This window comes from Gossypium arboreum, chromosome 3, assembly GCF_025698485.1.
Source record: "Gossypium arboreum isolate Shixiya-1 chromosome 3, ASM2569848v2, whole genome shotgun sequence".
Taxonomy (NCBI): Eukaryota; Viridiplantae; Streptophyta; class Magnoliopsida; order Malvales; family Malvaceae; genus Gossypium; species Gossypium arboreum.
This window is the reverse complement of record NC_069072.1, coordinates 83,955,428-83,974,334: the sequence shown is the minus strand read 5'-3', so window position 1 is coordinate 83,974,334 and position 18,907 is coordinate 83,955,428. Positions and strand designations below refer to the sequence as shown.

The 18,907-nt window shown below is 36.2% G+C and overlaps 1 non-coding gene across 1 annotated transcript; it reads left to right on the top strand.

The window, feature by feature from the left end:
- Positions 1–17,950: 17,950 nt before the first annotated feature.
- LOC128291178 (small nucleolar RNA R71) lies at positions 17,951–18,057 on the top strand. Its single transcript, XR_008280954.1, has one exon. It is a non-coding gene; the product is annotated as a small nucleolar RNA R71 (small nucleolar RNA).
- Positions 18,058–18,907: the final 850 nt, after the last annotated feature.

The following is an 18,907-nucleotide window of genomic DNA, read 5'->3' as shown; positions in this document are numbered from 1 at the left end:
GCGAGAGCCAAAGCAACGGGTAAGCATTTTATGCTTAGTAAGTCTCAAGGAATATAATCAACTCTAATTACAGCAATACATTCACATATCCAAATGCATCATTTCATTAATACACATTCTTACTTCACACTTCATCATTATATAATTTCACAAAGTATCAATCAATTCAATAACTGAAATTCATTAGTCGATTGAGCGAATGTTGCTCAAACATGTCGACTTTCCAAAGCACATATAAACGTACCTTATTCTTTGGGCTTTCGAGTGTACTAATTGAATTTATTACAGCAACCAACACTCACCTCCAGCCCAAGATTCTTCGAATATAACCGGATATAACCACGTGCACAAATGCCTTGGTCTTAGCCCGGATAGAATGTCTCGCACGAATGCCTTGGTCTTAGCCCGGATGTAGCCACTAGCACAATTGCCTTGGTCTTAACCGGATATAATTTCCAGCATAATTGTCTTCGGGCTTAGCCGGATATTATTCAATTTCTCATGTACACATACATCAATAATCATTGGACATACATATTTCATTTTCGTTACTAAGGCTCAAACGCACATATATTCACAAGCATATTCGCCGGACTTAGCCGGGTATCATTCAATTTCTCATACACACATAAATCAATAATCATACACATCCACACTTCATCTCACATAATTCAAGTAAGGTCACTTCTTGAGAACTTACCTCGGATGTTGTCGAACGGCTTTTTCGGCTACTCGATCACCTTTTCCTTCCCTTGTCCAATTGTGGCCCTCTTAGCTCTTGAGCTAATTCAAACAAATTCAATTTATTAAAACCTCATTGTGCTTGCTTATGGCGAATATGACAAGGAGTTTTAAATGGTCATATGGCCACTCTTTAGCTTGAATACACAATGGTCATGCACATTTTATACTACATCGTGCAATTCAATACAATTTATTTGAGCATCAAGGAAAAGCTAAGGCCTTCAATAGGCTACCCAAGGCGAATATTCATGTACATGTTGAGGTCAATTTTGCACTTAATACCTCACAAAAACAGCATGCATTTTACTAGTTAATGCTTTGCACATTGTGGCCCAAAACTTATAATATAGCATCAAGCACTTATATGTGTGCTAGGTTAATTGTGCTTGCAATTTCACAAGCATTCTTCCACATCTTCTTCTTTAAACCAATATATTCATCACTTACTTCATAGCCAAAACATCATGTGCAAACATATATATACAATATGAGCATGGTCAATTTCAAGATGTCCATAGCCATCCAAAATACAAATTTTAACTAACATGCAAGAAGCATGAACCATGTTCATGAATGCATCATGGCGAATATGAAAATCATGCTCCATTCAACTTCAATCATGGTTAAACACAAAAGAAAACTCAAAATCTTACTCAAGAGTAGACAATCCCTCATTGCATGCATCATCATCAAGCTTCACACTTAGCATGCAATGGCTTTATCACCATAACAACTTTGGCCAAATACCATTTCCATGGCATAACAAAGATTTGAGCCATGGCTAACATGCACATCAAGTTAGCAACCAAAACATGCATGAAACTCCTAACACAACCTCATACATACCTTAATCTTGATGCCAATTTAGCCAAATCACCTTCTAGATCTCTTCTAAACCAAGCATGAAGCAAAAATCCTCTTTCTTCCCTTATGATTTTCGGCCAAAAGGATGAGAAAGGATGAACACAACAAAATTTTTTCTTCCTCTTTCTCAACTCACGGCAAGGGGGATTACCACACTCACACACATTTTTTTTCATTTTTTTATCACCCATACACCTTTGTTTATTATTTCACCCTAATGCACCAACAAAACATGTTTCATGACATGTTTAGCCCATCCTCCTTGTCATGGCCGGCCACCACCTATAAAGGGGAATTTGACATGCAAGTCCTTTATTTTGCATGCATGCTTTAATTAGTCATCACACATTTCCCCATCATACTTTCAAAGTTCACTACTAGGTCCTGTCTAGTGAAATTCACCTTTATAACACTAAACCAATCATCAAAAAATGTCATACATGAATACACACATATTATAGGCATCGAAATAAATTTTAAATTATTTTTATGCCTCGGTTTTGTGGTCCCGAGACCACCTTCCGACTAGGGTCAATTTTGGGCTGTCACATGTCCATAGACTTAGAAATTGGTAAAATTACTCTTTAAGGACCTCTAATTAATAATCTAATTCAATTTTATGCAAAATACTTCTAGAACACAAGTTTTGCAATTTATTCAATTTAGTCCCAAATTTCAAATTAAGCACTTTATGCATAAAATTTCTTCACGAAATTTTCACACAATCATGCAATCATATCATAGACCTTAAAATAATCATAAAATAATTATTTATATCTCGGATTTTGTGGTCACGAAACCACTATTTCGACTAGGCCCAAAATCGATATTACAACTCTCCCCTTCGTGATTTTCGCCCCGAAAATCTTACCGTAAAAGTGGTCTTCACTTTTAATCTCATATTTGGTGTCAAGAACTTGCACTTAGACTGCACCTCCAATACATCTCTTCAATTTCTCATATGATCTAAAAGCTTACGCCTCAACTCTCAACTGTTCTTAAATTTTCAACCCTTCTCAATTTCCCATGATATCATGACATAAAACCCGGATCTCAACTTGATTTAATGGAGACCGAATTCCAAGAAATCCGACAATCAAAGAGACCGAAATTCCATGAATCGATGAGTAGGAATTCATTCAATACGTATGTGATTTATAGATCTCGCCAAACATTTAACAATAAGATACATCACATTTTCCTCTTTCCGCCATAGAAATAATTCGATATGGCCTCAAGAATAATCCTTCTCATTTCCATCCCAATATCAACATTGACAAGGATAATTTTGATAGATCCCAATGCTCGGCTTTAACCCCTTTAACAACTCCGATTTTATGTAACATCGGATGCTCTAAACTATCACATTACCTCACCGTCTTGAAACACATCACAATTCATACAACAATACATTACTTGAAAGTCGAAGTCATTGCTCAATGTAGACTAGTCTAGTTCAGACGCCTTGTTACCAATATTCTCATCTATCCGAACTCTGTCAACATGTAATAAACTTTTCAGCTTTCACAAGATGGAAACCTTATCATTCGTAGTGACTTAAACTAATATTCAACTCTTTCTAATAAATATAGACTTCTCGCTCAAACTATTTACTCTTTGATCTGCATACAAAATGAAATTCTATTATCAAACTTGGGAAAAATAATCCGACATAATTGTCACATGAAATCTTTCAAATAAATAATTTACCATACCGACTAAAACTCGCGCTTTTATCACCTATGCCTTTACCGATGTCAAATCCTTACACGTAAATTAGAAAAATCCCAATACTAAAATCACCACATTACCAAGATCAAATTAGAAGTATAGTCATATTTGACATGATTATCACGAGTGAAGAACGTACTTGAACATGAGTCATAATTGACAAATTATGGAACAAAGATAACAAGAAAACCGAATAAAGAAATCCAAGATAGAGAAACCCGAATAAAGAAATCCGAATAAAGAGATCCGGATAAAGAAACCCAAGATACGATACTATGCCGAGAATCGAAAACCAAATTCATAGAGAAAATACGAGAATACCTCGATAATTCTTCAAAGAAAGAAAGTCCAAAAGAAAACATTATTTAATCCCATGAAATCAAATATAACAAGATCAATATATCTTCCCATACATATATATCGATGAAGCATCAAGTAGAAAAACAGAATCATAATATCATATGAATTCTCTCATCAATTCTTATCGATTTAAATGAAATAGAATACCCGATGAAATAGAGCAATATAAATTATAAACCAAATGACTACCAATGCTTTCATCCAACACCAAATTAGAAGACATTACCATATAACAAGAATTTCTTGAAGATCAATAGCCATAGAAATATTTTCGAGAACGGGTGAACACATAGAACATCTCAAAAGAGACGCTAAATCTGTCCGGTCATAATCGTCACACTCAGATAATTCACATTTGAAATATCATTTCCCCAACTAGTTCTGCAATCACAAATTTCATATTAAATCATTCACTAAAGAATGTCATTCGAATAAATTTCGATTTACCAAAGAGAATTCCTTCTCTAATCGGGACAAAGGCATAATTCCAATAATCTTTATATCAATCGATACTTTACGGCTCGACTTTACTTATCAGCTCATTTTCAATCTCGGATCATACTTATAATTATTCTATCCTTTGAACTCTTTGGGTTTTCAACAGAAACTTATTCAATACAAATCTCATGAAATTCCATTATAAGTACCACTTTGGTAAGGGGAGGGTTGTAGGACCTCGACTCGACTTTCTTATACATACACATATGACACAACTTCCATCATCATAGTAACATCATCAAAATCATGTCATTCATTCATGTTGGCTTACACCAATTTTCCTATTGTCCCATTTAGACAATATACTTATGCATACATTCTATGTTTTCTAGATAGCTTTACTTATCCATTCATTTAATTAAATTAATTCATGCTCATGACATTATATAAGGCCAAACAAACATAGATATTTGCATCACAATCACAACTTTCATTTCGTGCATCATCATGTACATATCATTACAATCATACAATTCAGTCCAACAATTTAACATAGATAAGTTCATTTCATTATAATCCTTTATCTCATAAAAAAATTGTATATCATTAACATTCATCAACATTCAACGTCCAATCAAGACAAGGACATTTTCATTCGTATTATGATATTATGACCTTTATTCATACCTCTACTAGTTTCTATTTATTCCGTTCATCTTATCAAGTAAGCCACATACACTACATCGTATGAGCATTAAGCAAATAAGGATATTTATCACAACATGAACTTTCATCTCACATATTATCACATATGTATCATAAACTTTTATTCATACTTTTCTGAACCGAGACTTATCATAATCATAATTTTACTCAAATATCTTCACATAACATTGAACATAGTCGATACAGCTCGGTTGGAGAGTACCCTGTCTAAATAAGACGGTACTTATACGCGTCGGAAGACATCACACTATCACGGATCGATGGCATGTATAGCTAAACTTTTACACATGCTAGGTTAGTCCGAGAACCGACTAAACCTGCTCGATACCACTAAATGTAACACCCTATACCCGATACCGTTTCGGAGTTTAACACGAGGTGTTAACAGACTTAATTCATTAATTAAACAAATTTCATACAATTCATTTTAAAATTTCCAGACAAGTCGGCTAAGCGCATCACATCGCTTTAAAAATCATATCTCGAGTTACAAAACTCAAATCCAATTCCGTAAATTTTTCCTGAAACTAGACTCATATATATATCTACTAATTTTTCTAGAATTTTGGTTGGGCCAATTAGTACAGTTTATTAGTTAAAGTCTCCCTGTTTCAGGGTTCACTATTCTGACCTCTCGTGTATTACGAATCAGATATCTCCTGTACAGAGCTTCAATGACTATGCCGTTTGTCTCTAATAAAACTAGACTCAATAAGGAATCTGTACATATAAAGCGTGACTTCTAATTATCTTTGTAAAATTTATGGTGAATTTCAAAGTCAGAACAGGGATCCAAAATCGCTCTGGCCCTGTTTCACAAAAATTTAAACATCTCATAAAATATAGCTCATATACCTGTTTCGCTTATTCCATATGAAAATAGACTCATCAAGCTTCGATTCCATAACTTATTCATTATTTAATTCCATTTCTACTATTTTTAGTGATTTTTCAAACTCACGTCACTGCTGTTGTCTGAATCTATTTTATGGTAAATTTTACCTATTTCATGGTTTCCATGGATTAGCTAGCAATTTGACATACATAATACCAAATATGATCATGATTAGCCATTCCAATGGCTAATCATTACCAAGCATTTCTATTTCCATACCACTCAATAACCATATCATAAGACCATATATACAAAATGATTAAAATGCTATACATGCCATACTCAAAATATACAAGCCATTATGCCAAGATGGTATACGGATAGTGTGAGCGTGCCTCCACCGTTTTCGATTTCGAGCTGGCTTGTCAACACTACAAGGAATGAAAATGAGGGAGTAAGCATAAATGCTTAGTAAGCTCACATGCAAATAGCAAGTAACATAACCATATAAGCAAACATAAAACATCATTTGCATAATCATCACCAAGACATTCATATCACCTTTTCATTTATCATCTTACCATATTGTTGTTATATCGAGTTTTCAACCCGAGGGTTAAGTACATACCTGTTCAAAGTATCCATTTCACAACACTTACCAATACGTCCCTTTCATCTTGAGTATTCCTCCATTTGAGTAGAACTTTACCCGTTGAACACATCGAAATATAATTGGATACATGGATAACTTGCACATAAGTGCCACATATGTAGCGGCTACCATGTAACCCGCCCATAAGTGAACTCGGACTCAACTCAACGAGCTCGGGCATTCGCATCCATAAGTGAACTCGGACTCAACTCAACGAGTTCGGATGCCTAGTTACATCTCACGAACTCGGACTCAACTCAACGAGTTGGGACTCGCATCCATAAGTGAACTCGGACTCAACTCAACGAGTTCGGATGCCCAAATATCCCAGTGACATGTCACTTGTATCCTAATCCATTCACGAGGTTCAACGGACCTTTTTCCCAATCATGTGTCTCAACCATCTTCTACGGAATGCCGATACCGATACTCGGTAGTATTTCACATTTTCCAAGTATATCACATAATTTGACATATTATCAAACAATTATCACAAGTATAATATTTCATAATAATTATCATATCATTTAAAAAATATTAAAACATTTAAAATAATAACTATGTTACCAACATTTACATATGAACTTACCTCGTATGCGAAAATGGCTATTTTTACCATTTCGCCCACAACTTGGTATTTTCCCCATTTTAGCCCAATTTCAGTTTTCCTTGCTCTATCATTTAAAATATAGTCTAATTAGGACTCATATTATTCAAATTGACCCAAAATCATATTTTGGAAAAATTACAATTTTGCCCCTAAACTTTTGCATATTTACACTTTTGCCCCAAAGCTCGTAAATTAAAATTCAGCCTATTTTCTTATGTTTTATGACATGCTGATCATTTTCCCTTCTATGGCAACATCAAATTCTCACTCTAACATGTACTTATGACTATTAGGTATTTTTACCGATTAAGCCCTTTTGCTCGTTTTCACTTAAAACCGAGTAGCACAAGTTGTCTAACATAATTTAAAACCTCATATTCTATCATAAAACACCAAAATACACAAATTTCACCTATGGGTATTTTTCCAAATATAAACCCTAGGTTAAATTATTGCTAGCATAAGCTAAATCGAGCTAGGGACTCAAAACGTAAAATCATTAAAAACGAGGCTAGAACGAACTTACAATCGAGCTTGGAAGCTTGAAAACCCTAGCCATGGTTTCTCCTTGCTATATTCGGCCATGGGGTTGAAGATGAGCAAAATTGGCTTTTAATTTTGTATTTTAATTCATTTTACCCCTAAATGACCAAAATGCCCTTACTACTAAACTTTCCAAAATTCCATCCATGTCCAATTTTTGTCCATAGACTTAGAAATTGGTAAAATTACTCTTTAAGGACCTCTAATTAATAATCTAATTCAATTTTATGCAAAATACTTCTAGAACACAAGTTTTGCAATTTATTCAATTTAGTCCCAAATTTCAAATTAAGCACTTTATGCATAAAATTTCTTCACGAAATTTTCACACAATCATGCAATCATATCATAGACCTTAAAATAATCATAAAATAATTATTTATATCTCGAATTTTGTGGTCACGAAACCACTATTCCGACTAGGCCCAAAATCAGGATATTACAATTAAGATTGTTAAACCAAAAGCATGACAAACATGCCACTGAAATTGTTAAACAAAAATCATGATAAGCATGCCATTAATATTGTTACTGCTATCGAATAACATTATATGCTACATGATAGATATGTCATATTGCATTGCATGAGTTTGGGTATTGATTGGGTGATGGAGGAGATTCGTGGCGTACCGGTGGTTTCTTTGCAACATTAGTTAGTTAGTATAATGCACCTCGTAGTATTGTGGAGTATTGATGACTTATCACATCCTACTAGCTGCTTGTTTACATTTTGCTTGCAATTTTATCTGAATATAATGATGCTACTGGTTTAACCACACTGAGCTTCGGCTCTTACTATTTTGGTGTTCGATGACAGGTTATAGGGAACTCGTGGTATGTAGCAGATGGATGGCTAGGACCATTACGCTGAACCATTGAGCATGCCATATATGTATGTTGATATGCCTTGATAAAGTTGTATGAAATGAATGTTAATTATATGCCATATTGACTGATTGTATACTTATATTGCTTAGACTCACACTGAGCTTTTTAAAGCTCACCTCCCAGTTTTTTTTCTACAGATAACCAAATAGTTGAAATTTTGCTTAATTTATTCGGTTTATTTTGGGACTGTAATTTTTTTTTACTTAAGTTTGGGCTATGGTATGGCTAATTTTTATTTTTTTCTATGCTTGTGATATTGATCTACCGTAAATCGTTGTAGTAGATTAAACCAGTTTTTGTACTTAAAAAGCTTATATAAAAGCAATTTCGTTATATTTTAATTAGTTTTCACTTATAGTTCGTAATTAACAAATAGTGTGATTTGAGATATTTATATGACTTTAGGGGCCAAAATAGGCGTAAAAGAAGGCTAAGATATTTGTTGAGTGTATGATGGTCGTGAAACTAACTAAAAATTCGACTTAAGGCAAGCGTACCTATCAAATAGTAGTATAGTTATGGTGAGACCTGAAATATTGTATCCACGAGGACTAAAAGTACTAGTAATTAATATCTTTGTGACGCCCCATACCCGAGACCGTTGCTGGAGTCGAACACGAGGTGTTAACGGACTTAATTCATTTACTTACACAGTTCATTTTAAATTTTCTAGACAAGCTGGCTAACTGCATCATAGTTACTTTAAAAATCATATCTCGAGTTCCAAAACTCAAAAACCGATTCTGTAAATTTTTCCTGAAACTAGACTCATATGTCCATCTACAAATTGTTTTCTAGAATTTTCGGTCAAGCCAATTAGTACAGTTTATTAGTTAAAGTCTCCCCTGTTTCAAGGTTTGACTACTCTGACCTTCATGCATTACGACTTAGATATCTCCCTGTACAGAGCTTCAATACTTAAGCCGTTTGTTTCTAATGAAACTAGACTCAAAAATAAATCTATACATATAAAGAATGACTTCTAATTTTCTCTGGTTAATTTATGGTAAATTTTCAAAATCAGAACAGGGGATCCAGAAAACGTTCTGGCCCTGTTTCACGAAAACTTAAACATCTCATAAAATACGGCTCATATGGTCATTTCGTTTCTTTCATATGAAAATAGACTCATCAAGATTAGATTACATAATTTATTCACTATTTAACTCCATTCCTACTATTTTTAGTGATTTTTCCAACTTACGTCACTGCTGCTGTCAGCATCTATTTTAAGGTAAATTTTACCTATTTCATAATTTTCCATGAATCGAATAGCAAATTGACATACATTATTATCAAGGGTAATACCGATTAGCCATGACGTACGTAGCGCCAATAGGCCCATGATTGGCCATTCCAATGGCTAGTCATTACCAAACATTTCCACACCACTTAATAACCATATCACAAGACCATAATGTTATACTTCAAAATATACGAGCCATTTTCGCATGGCTATATGAATACACATTACCAAAGGGTACTTAATTAACAACAAGGGTCAGCCCTATACATGCCATTTTCAAAATTAAACTAAAAGAGTACCAAAAGTGGCTTAGATAGTGTGGATGACTTCGACTTTGACACTCCCGAGTCCGATAGCTGACGAACAAAATCTATAAAACAGAGAATCAAAGTAACAGAGTAAGCATTTTAATGCTTAGTAAGTTCAAGTAATGAAATTATTTACGACTAAAGTATAGTGTTCATATGACTAAATGAATAGTTGCATATACGCATATTCCCAAAATCATACTTACTTCACACCTCAACCAAGATATTCATACGTGGAATCAAACCTAACTAAAGGCGAAAGTTGTTAATCAATAGCGCGTACTATCTAAAAAGGAATTAACTTTTCCGATGCATATCTGAAACATACCTTATCGTTTGGATTTCATGAGCGTATTAATTGAAATTATTACAGAAGATCGCTCATTTCCAAACCCAAGTGCCTTCGGATTTAGCGGATATAGCAACTCGCACAAATGCCTTTGGTCTTAGCTCGGATATAGTCAATAGCACAAAAGCCTTCGGGACTTAGCCCGAATATAGTCACTAGCACAAATGCCTTCGGGACTTAGCCCGGATATAGTCAATAGCACAAATGCCTTCGGGACTTAGCCCGGATATCATTCGAATAATCATGCACATATATCAATAAATCATGACACATCCATATTTCATTTTCATTACTAAAGCTCAAACACAAGACACTTATCAAACCTTACCAATTTCGGCTCAATAGCCACATACAAAGAGCATGATTTTGATTGGCTTTATAACATGATCTCTATACACATTCGGCTACCCGTCATAGGTATAAACTAATCACCTCAATGTATCATTCAAGTAGAATCATTATATCATCGTTTATTTGTTATGCTTATATGTCATGACTTAATCAAATCATAAACTAAGTTTCATTACTCGAAGACTTACCTCGGACATTGTCGAACGACTTCAACGGCTATTCAATTACTTTATCCTTTCCCCTATCCAACGTTGATCCTCTAAGCTCTTGAGCTAAATCAAACAATTTACCTCCCAATCAAACACAATCATACGGCATTCATATACATTTTAGAACCAATTTATTTGAATCAATTACCACTTAAGTCTATCACCTTCTCGCTTTCAAATTTGTGCACTTGGTAAATCACATTAAACTACTACAAATATAACTTTAATACATATTTATTTTCGAATGTCTCAATATCATCTTAATTAATTTCTACTTACACATCAAAATTTCCAATACAAAGTATTTGGCACCTAAACCGGATTAGTAAACTCCCATAGACCATGACCGAATGCCATTTAAACACAAGTCAACAAGATCTCATGATTTCAAATCAAACTCTTAACAGAATGCACAATGTCGAACCCTTAGATGATTAAACATCTAATTTAGACAATTTTAGAACAACTAAACGGCACTTGTTCACAACATTAAACAACTACATGTTCGGCTAGAACATGGTACTTAGCTACATCGATTTTAAGCATAATAATTACTCAAACCTAATCAAATTCACATTCGGTCTTGGTACCTAATAAGGTAGCCGATTCCTTTCCCTTAGCACCTAATGCTCACATATGATTATTTGTATAGTTCAAACACTCATCTACCCTTGTTCATCTAAATTTAACAAGAAATAAAAACCTTATTTCTCCATAGCTACAATGGCCGAAAGTTCTAGACATCTCAATACCGAAATTTCTAACATGGGTTGTCTAAAGAATTTGGTAAGGAGTTCAAATTTATCTAACATTTCAAGTAACTTAACACATCCATATAGCTAACATGCTAGTAGTATCAAGGCATCAACTAAAATTTTGAAGCCTCTTAGCCAAATCCTAACTCTCCAACAACCCCAATTCCATCCATGAGATAGGTAGAATTAGGCTAATCATCCAAAGGATGTATAAACCTCCGAAAGCAACATTGAACATACCTTTAATCTAAAGAACCACCTTGGCCGAACTTCCCCTCTTCTTCTTCCTCTAGTTACGGCAATGGAGGAGCAACCTAGCTAACTCTTTTTTTTTTTTTGTTTCTTCTCCTACTAACCACTATTATTTTATTATCCACGCTCTTTATTATATTATTTTTAACACAAATGTTAACATAACATATTTATAATATGTTTCAACCCATAGCATGGCCGGCCACCATCTAGACTTTTGGCTAATTTGACATGCAAGTACAAGTATTTTCTAACATGCTTTAATAGGCCACTATAACATTTGCCTAGCACATTTCTAAATTTCCTCACATAAGTCCTATTTAATAATTTCACATACTAATGACAAAATTGGAGCATGAAACTTTCACACATGCCTATTTCACATACAATAAACACAAAACTTAATGGTTAATTATTTTTACGACCCGGTTTTGTGGTCTCGAAACCACTTTCCGACTAGGGTCAAATTAGGGCTGTCACAACTCTCCCCCACTTAAGAAATTTTCATCCCCGAAAATCTTACCGGTAAATAGGTTTGGGTATCGTTCTTTCATAGAGTTCTCGGTTTCCCAAGTAGCTTCTTCGACCCCGTGCTTGTGCCATAACACTTTTACTAAAGGAACCTTTTTATTTCGTAATTCTTTCACTTCACGAGCTAGGATACGAATCGGTTCTTCTTCATAACTCACATCGGATTGAATTTCAACCTCGGAGGGATTAATTATGTGCGAAGGATCAGATCTGTAACGTCGAAGCATCGAAACGTGAAAAATGTTGTGAATCTTTTCGAGATTAGGGGGTAAAATCAATCTATATGCCACTGGACCAACTCATTCGGATATCTCATATGGCCCTATGAACCTCGGACTCAGTTTGCCCTTACGGCCAAATCTGAGTATCTTTTTCCAAGGTGAAACTTTAAGAAACACTTTGTCTCCCACCTGATACTCAATATCTCTTCGTTTTAAATCCGCATACGACTTCTGACGATCTGATGCTGCCTTCAGACTTTCATGAATTATCTTTACATTCTGCTCAGCATCTTTAATCAAATCAACTCCGAAAATTTTACTTTCACCGAGCTCGGTCCAAAACAATGGTGTACGGCATTTACGACCGTACAAAGCCTCGTAAGGTGCCATCTTAAGACTTGATTGAAAACTATTGTTGTAAGCGAATTCAATCAAAGGTAAATACCGCTCCTATGAACCACTAAACTCAAGGATGCAACATCTCAACATATCCTCGAGTATCTGAATTATCCGCTCGGATTGACCATCGATCGTGGATGAAATGCGGTGCTAAATGCAACTTGGTACCCAAAGCTTCTTGAAATTTCTTCCAAAATCGCGATGTGAATCTCGGATCTCTATCTGATACAATAGAAATTGGTACCCCATGTAACCTTACAATCTGGGATACATACATTTCAGCTAGCTTGTCAAGAGAATAATCCGTGACGCACTGAGGATAAAATGAGCTGACTTTGTCAGTCTATCAACAACAACCCAGATCGCATCTTTCTTGCTTGATGACAATGGCAATCCAGATACAAAATCCATCGTGACTCGATCCCACTTCCATTCGGGTATCATGATCGGCTGAAGTAATCCTGTAGGCACTTGATGTTCCGCTTTCACTTTTTGAGATATTAAACACTTCGAAACAAAATCGGAAATGTCTCGTTTCATACCATGCCACCAAAACTGACATCTCAGATCGTTGTACATTTTCGTACTCCCTGGGTGAATTGACGTTCGGCTACAATGAGCTTCGTTCAGAATTGTCGAAATAAGTTCTGAATTCCTTGGAACACACAAACGACTTCTGAACCTCAAACAATCGTCATCATCAATTTGAAACTCTGATTCCTTATTCGAAACACATTCAGCCCTTTTTGCAACCAATTCATCATCGACTTCCTGAGCTTCACGAATTTGATGAATCAACAATGGTTTGGCCTTTATTTCTGCTACTAACACATTATCGGATAGAACCGACAAATGTACATTCATCACTCGTAAAGCAAACAGTGATTTACGACTTAAGGGATCCGCAACCACATTAGCCTTTCCCGGGTGATAGTCAATGACAAGCTCATAATCTTTTAACAACTCGAGCCAACGTCTTTGTCGCAGATTCAAATCTCTTTGAGTCATCAAATATTTGAGACTTTTGTGATCCAAAAATACATGGCACTTCTCACCAAATAAGTAGTGTCTCCATATTTTCAAAGTGAATACGATGGCAGCTAATTCGAGATCATGGGTTGGATAATTTTTCTCATGTGGCTTCAATTGCCTCGACGCATACGCTACAACTCGACCTTCTTGCATCAATACACAACCCAACCCAAGTAAGGATGCGTCCATGTAAATGACAAACTCTTTGCTCGATTAATTTTGCACTAGCACCGAGCTTCACCAAGTAAGCTTTTAGTTGATCGAAACTTTTCGACATTTTTCGACCATTCGAACTTAACATCTTTTCAAGTAGCTTCGTCATTGGTGTGGCTATCATTGAGAAACCCTTTACAAACCGTCTGTAGTAACCGGAAAGTCCCAAAAAGCTTCGAACCTCAGTAATATTTCTCTGGGGCTTCCAGTTAAGTATGGCTGAAATTTTGCTCGGATCAACTCGAATACCCGATGAAGATACCACATGACCCAAGAAGCTAACCTCTCTTAACCAGAACTCACACTTACTGAACTTAGCATATAACTGCTTATCCCGTAAAATCTACAACACTAATCCCAGGTGTTCAGCATGATCGGTTTCATTTCTCGAATAGACCAAAATATCATCGATAAATACAACTACAAACCGATCCAAAAACGGTCTGAAGATCCGATTCATCAAATCCATAAATACTGCAGGGGCATTAGTGAGCCCAAATGGCATCACTAAGAACTCGTAGTGACCGTATCTCGCTCAAAGCGTTTTGGGTATATCCGAATCTCGAATTCAAGAATCGATAATAGCCCGATCTCAAATCTATCTTTGAAAACACCGAGGCTCCCTTTAGTTGATCAAACAAATCATCAATACGCTGTAATGAGATATTTATTCTTTATTGTCACTTTATTCGGTGACGATAGTCGATGCACAACCTCATGGTTCCGTCCTTCTTTTCACAAACAATCTTGGTGCACCCAAGGTGAGAAACTTGGTCGAGCGAAACCTCTATCCGTCAACTCTTGCAACCGAAGCTTTCAATTCCTTTAATTCGTTGGTGACATACGATACGGAGCTATCGAAATCGGTGTAGTACGGTACAAGTTCAATGCCAAACTCTACCTCCGAACGGTGGTAACCCCGGTAATTCTTGGGAAAAACATTCGGATATTCACAAACCACGTGCATCGACTCAAGTTTCTTTCCGATTCTTCATTATCAAGTACGTATGCAAGATACGCTTCACACCCCTTTCTCACATATTTTTGAGCTAACATCGAGGATATTATTGTTGGCAATCCATTCAAGACAGTAGATTCAACTCGGATTATCTCATTATTTGCACACTTCAAATCAATAGTATTGCTTTTGCAATTCACAACCGCATCATGCACGGTCAACCAATCCAAACCGAGAATAACATCAAATTCATCAAACGGTAAAAGCATCAAGTCCACCGGAAAACAGGAACCTCGGATTACTAGGGGACATTTCTTACACACCTTATCAACAAGCACATAATGACCCAAAGGATTCGACACTCTAATAACGAACTCAGTAGACTCAACAGGTAAAGTCTTACTGGATGCTAAAGTCTCACATATATAAGAATGAGTAGAACCAGGGTCAATCAATGCAATCACATTAGTATCAAAGAGAGTCAAAGTACCAGTAATAACATCTGGCGAAGAAGCATCCTCGCGTGCACGTATAGCATAAGCTCTAGCAGGAGCACGAGCCTCAGATCTGGTAGTAACATCTCTAGATCCTCTCTGACCGCCACTAGCATTCCCCACATTTTTGGATGGTCTACCTCGAGCAGTAGTAGCACCCGTTTTCCCACTCGATTTACATTCATTGCTCGCGGTCTCGGGCAATCCTTGATAATGTGGTCGGTGATCCGCACTTATAACAGAGCGATCATGGAATCTACAACTCCCGAATGCCATTTACCACAATATCGCACTCTGCTCGTCTCGAAAATAATTTCCAACACCGGCAACCGGCGACTCGTGTCACTTGTGGGGTCGATCACGATCTCGTCTAGAAAAGCCGAAGTGCCTTTATCTGCCTGAATCATCTCTAAATTTCTTCGATGACTGTTGAAAGGGCTTTCCCGCAGATCTCTTACGAAACTCCTTTGCTCCCATATCAGCTTTTCTTTTCTCCTTACTGAGCTCTTCGGCTTTGCAAGCTCGCTCGACAAGTACCACAAATTCTCTGTTTTCTAAAATGCCAACACACAGTTTTATATCTTCGTTCAGTCCATCTTCGAAACGTTTGCACATTACGGCTTCTGTGGAAATGCATTCTCGAGCGTACCGGCTAAGCCTTACAAACTTTCGTTCATAATCAGTAACCGACATGGAACCTTGTTTAAGTTCAAGAAATTCTTTCCGTTTTTGATCAATGAATCTCTGGCTGATATACTTTTTTCGAAAATCAGTTTGGAAAAACTTTCAAGTTACTTACTCTCTGGGCACAACAGAAATCAACGTATTCCACCAATAATAGGCAGAATCTCGTAGCAAGGAGATAGTACACTTAAGGAATTCATCGGGTGTCTAGAAAAACAAAATCAATTGGGAAAATAAATTTATCAATTTTAACAAGCATGTCCTCAATAATACCCCTAGGAAATCTAATTGTTTTATCTGCCAATTGAATGCTCATCCTAGTTTGTTTGGGTTTCCCAAGACCTAGTTGTTTAAACATTTTATAGGGCATGACATTAATACTTGCCCCTAGATCAGCCAAAGCATTGTTAACATTTAAACTACCAATGAAGCAAGGAATCGTAAAACTCCCTAGATCTTTCAATTTGTTGGGTTGCCTATTCTGTAGAATGACTGAGCAAACTACATTTAATTCCACATGCGATGACTCATCCAATTTCCACTTATTTCCTAAAAGCTCCTTTAAAAATTTAATTACGGTTGGCATATGCGAAAGAGCTTCAATAAACAGTAAGTTAATATGTAATTTCTTTAAAAATTTAAGGAATTTACCAAATTGTTCGTCTGTGTGGTCTTTCCTTGTTGCACTGGGGTATGGCAAACGAGGTTTATATTCTCTACCTACTGGTTTTTCTTACTGTGGTCCACCTCATCTTTACCTTTATTTATCACAAATCCTTGCCTCGGTTCTGGTTCAGGTTCAACTAACCCTTTTTCATCTCAAACAGTAATTGCATTAAACTGCTCCTTTGGGTTAGTTTCAGTATTACTCGGTAAGCTACCTTGTGGTCATTCGAAAATCATCTTTGCCAGCTGGCCTATTTGATTCTCGAGCCCTTAAATTGACTCTTGCTGATTTTTAAGAGCTGTCTCAAAGTTTTGGAAACATGTTTCAGATACTGTGATGACTTTCGTTAGCATCTTCTCAAGGTTTGGATTTTTTTCCTGCTAGTAAGGTGGTTGTTGAAAACTTGGAGGATGTTGTGGTCTTTGATTTCCTGGACCACCCCAAGAGAAATTGGGATGGTTCTTCCAACCTACATTGTAAGTGTTACTATACGGGTTATTTTGAGGTCTAGAATTATTATTACCCATATAATCAACTTGTTCCTGCTCGGTGGTAGGGTTGAATGTTGGATAATCTGTGTGTACTCCTCCTCCACTTGAATCACACCTTATTACTGGATGTACTTGAGTAGAACTATACAAACTGCCAATCTTTTTATTTAAAAGTTCCACCTGGTTAGATAGGATAGTAACTGCGTCGAGGTTGAACACACCAGCAGCTTTTGTCGGCTTTATTCTCATGACTTGCCATTGATATACATCTCTTCAATAAATTCATAAGCCTCTTCAGGTGTTTTGTTGTTTAAAGTTCTGCCGGCGCCTGTGTCGATAAGTTGCCTTGTTGAGGGGTTCACACTGTTCTAAAACGTATGAACCTGCAGCCATAAAGGTAACCCATGGTGAGGGCACCATCTCAATAAGTCCTTGTATCTCTCCCATGCATCATAAAGAGTTTCTAAATGCATCTGCACAAAAGAAGAAATATCATTCCTTAGTTTAGCCATTTTAGCCGACGGAAAATATTGTAGTAAAAATTTTTTGGTCATTTGTTCCCAAGTAGTGATTGACCCTCGTGGTAACGAGTTTAACCACTGTTTAGCTTTGTTTCTCAATGAGAATGGGAACAACCGAAGGAAAATGACATCGTCAAAAATGCCATTGATCTTAAAAGTGTCACAAAATTCGAAGAAGTTTGCTAAATGAGTGTTTGGATCCTCGTCCAGCAAACCATCAAACTGAACAAACTGTTGTATCATCTGAATTGTGTTAGGTTTGAGTTCAAAATTATTTGCAGCAATAGCAGGTCTAACTATACTCGATTCAGCTCCAATTAAAGTAGGTTTATCATAATCATACATAGTACGAGTAGCAAGATCCTCATTTACTGGGTTTGCAACAGCCATAGGAGGTAGCGGATTATTTTGATTATCAGCCATCTCCTCGGTTGTGGTTTGAATATTGTCCTCTTGCCCTTCCTCTATGTACCGTAGGCTTCGCCTTATCTCTCTTCGGTTTCTACGAGTTGTGCTTTCGATCTCACTATCAAAAAGTAGAGGTCCTGACGGATTTCTTCTAGTCGTAAACTATAAAAACCTGGCAGAAGTAAATAAAAGAAAATTTAGGAATTTAAGAAAATAATAAAATTAAATTGCAATAAAAAATAAAAAATGGCTAAAGTAATAAGAATTAAGCATTCCTAATATCTTAGTTCCCGGCAACGGTACCAAAAACTTGATGGCTGTGAAACTAACTAAAAATTCGACTTAAGGCAAGCGCACCTATCGAACAGTAGTATAGTTATGGTGAGACCGGAAATATCATATCCACGAGGACTAAAAGTACTAGTAA